Source organism: Cornus florida, unplaced genomic scaffold (assembly GCF_030987335.1).
Source record: "Cornus florida cultivar Cherokee Brave unplaced genomic scaffold, ASM3098733v1 CherokeeBrave_3.0.0_Hap2_Chr08, whole genome shotgun sequence".
NCBI classification, from domain to species: domain Eukaryota; kingdom Viridiplantae; phylum Streptophyta; class Magnoliopsida; order Cornales; family Cornaceae; genus Cornus; species Cornus florida.
The window spans coordinates 91,329,718-91,332,734 of record NW_026775578.1 but is presented as its reverse complement, the minus strand read 5'-3'; the positions used below and the strand labels follow the sequence as shown (position 1 = coordinate 91,332,734).

Genomic DNA, 3,017 nt, shown 5'->3' with positions numbered 1-3,017 from the left:
GTGAGGACCTGCATTTTTATCATTTTTTTGAACATTTTAGCATTCATGCTTTTTTTTTTAATTGTAAAAAATATGATTATTTTGCAAATGTGAATTAAACATCATTATGTGTTAAGAAATATTATAGACTATATTATGCAAATAGCATATTTGTCGATTAGTATTTTATAAAGGGCATTATGGACTTTTTGTTTTGCAAATGGAATACATGGTATTTGATAATTTGATCAAGGGTAAAGTAGACTTTTACTATGCAAAATAGCATAATTGGCATTTGGTTGGTTATGAAAGGGTATTCTTGACTTTTATCATGCAAATGGCATGAATAGTAGTTAGTAGGAAATAAAAGGACTTTTGAGTCATTTCTTATGATTTTGGTTTTAATCCATGGAGGGGATGACATTTGTAGGTGTATGTGGTTGCACCATATCCATTCATTTTATAACATATAGTATGCCTAGTGTTTTGTTCTTAGAAACCATTTTGGCAAAACCCAATTTTTGTGCATTCTATTTCCTTTCCATAGTGATACCTTTTAAGCTAAATTTTGGAAGCTTTGTGTTGGGATTTTGATGGGGCTTTGTGAAGGAAAAATGTTCCTTGGATAGTGAGGGTTCTTTTGATATCAAACTTGAGTCCATTTCTTTTGTTGTTGGGTTTGGAGAGTGGTGTTAAAAGAAGAGGGTTTTGGTTGCAAACAAAGAAGGAAAGTGTTCTTCACCTTCTAGTTGCTGATTTTGATCCATTTTTGGTGTGGTTTTGAATTGTTGAGCAAGTGTTCAAGCTTCCCTTGAGGTAGGATTGTCTAACCCTCAATTCCTTTGCCTTTAGTGAGTTATCTCTTTCAATTTGAGTTCCAAAGTGTATAAACAACCTAAACTGATGCTGAAACTGCTTGGCTGAAATTGCATGCTGCTATTTTGCTCTAATTCATAGAAATTCGTAATTTATCATGCAGAGATGATTTGATATTATGATAATATAGTGAATTAGCTTTCATTGAGAATTGGCTTCACATAAATTGGTTGAGAAATGAATTTACCATGAATTTTTTTAAGTTAGAGGGTTCTTGCTGGGCATTCTGGGTTGGGGCAGATTCTGTCCAAGTTTTGTTCATCAAACCTGCTTTAGATGGCATGGTATTTTGATGAAATAAAATTTTATCTTAAAAATATAGTCTTTTAAATTTCAGTGGCCTTTGGATTCACTCCATTTGGACGAAAATTGAATTTACTATGAATTTTTGAAGATGGAAGCTACAGGCTGGAAATCAGTGTCTGACAGATTTTTATTTCGAAATTGTGGATTAAAACTGTTCCAATTGGGAAGGTATTTTGTTAAACTAAATTGACACTTTCAAAGTACATTGTTTAAGCTTTCATTAGGCTTTGGATTCACTCAATTTGACTCAGAATTGAATTTGTTATGAATTTTCAAAGATGGTTGCTACGGGCTGGAAATCAGTTTCTGGCAGATTTTAGCTCGAACTTTTGGGTCAAAACTGTTCCAATTGGGAAGGGATTTTGTTAAACTAAATTAACACTCTCAAAGTACATTGTTTAAGCTTTCATTAGGCTATGGAATCACTCAATTTGACTTATAATTGAATTTGTTATGAATTTTCAAAGATGGAAGTAAAATGCTGCATGTGAACTGTTTACTGTTTAGAAACTTCGGAACATGACACAAATGTGCATTCATCTTGCATGGTCATGGGGTTAAGGTTAGAATGGAAAAAGGAAGTGAAAGTTCAATAAAATGATTTTGAAAACCGGATAACAGGGAGGTGCCTTGTATCCGTGAGTTAGGAAAGTGGGATTGATTCAATGATTTCAAAACCGGACAAGGAGTTGCCTTATCTGTGCAGTTAATGGAAATCTAGAGAAGACGTAGGAGTTGCCTATGCATAATTGTGTCACTAGGCCCCAAATGATTACAAGGAGTTGCCTTGGATCAGGGATAGATGATCAATTCTCTTCTCGTGGTACAGGGAGCAGCTCTGGCTGGATTACATTAACTTTTTGTGATGGAAATTAGATTTTTGGGAAGTAAAAAGTGTCTGTGGCATTAGCATTAGCATCCGCATTGCATGGCACTTCATTTTATTATCCTACATAACATTATTTCTTTCCCGAGTTTTTATGATCCCATTGTCCGTTGTCTAATCTTTGTTTGGATTCACTGAGGTATTAAGGAGTGCGCTTTAGGCAATTCCTGCTGAGCTGTGGTTGCTAATTCAATTTTATTCACATCTTTTCAGGTCATAGCATGGATGGTGTGGAGGGTGTTCCTCCTCAGCTGTAGACAGAGTCGGGGCTGGTGTTGTGTTATATTCCGCATAATAGACTATGTTTTGTATTATATTTCCTAGAATTTTCCTGGCATGTAATAAATTTTCTTTCAAACTTTAAAACTTTAAAGTTTTAATTTTTGCATCTTATCTATTTATTTTCAGTCTTCATTTTATAAAGAGAAATAGATAGGTGGATGTGTGGTTCAGACAGGTTACAGGGATATTCAGTGATTTTGAGACTATGATTATTTGTATGTTGTGTTCACAATCCGAACTACAGTCTAGGGGCGTGACATTTTCTTTCAAAGATTCAATTTTTACTCTTTAAATCACTCTTCGAGACGTCAAAAGGAACTCGATTAAGTTTAACTCAAAACGCTCATTTTCTTTCTGAAATTCAATCTTTATACATTAAAAATGTCTAATCACATAAAAGGTACTATAATTGAGGTATTTTCATTTAAAGATTCAATCTTTAAACATTAAAAACGACTAGTGACATTATAGGTACCATTATTAAGGTATTTTCACACAAAGATTCAATCTTTACTCATTTAAACACTCTTCGGGACGTTAAAGGGAACTCAAATAAGTTACACTCAAAACTCTCATTCTCTTTCAAAGATTCAATATTTATACATTAAAAAAACGTCTAGTGACATAATAGGTACCTTTATTGAGGTATTTTCATTCAAATATTCAATCTTTAGTCATTAAATCACTA

The 3,017-nt window shown here is 33.4% G+C and overlaps 1 long non-coding RNA gene across 1 annotated transcript; it reads left to right on the top strand.

Annotated features, from left to right (window-relative positions):
* The first annotated feature begins 377 nt into the window (after window positions 1–377).
* On the top strand, window positions 378–2,448 carry LOC132268713 (uncharacterized). The gene is made up of 2 exons (XR_009469350.1): window positions 378–795; window positions 2,261–2,448. It is a non-coding gene; the product is annotated as an uncharacterized LOC132268713 (long non-coding RNA).
* Window positions 2,449–3,017: the final 569 nt, after the last annotated feature.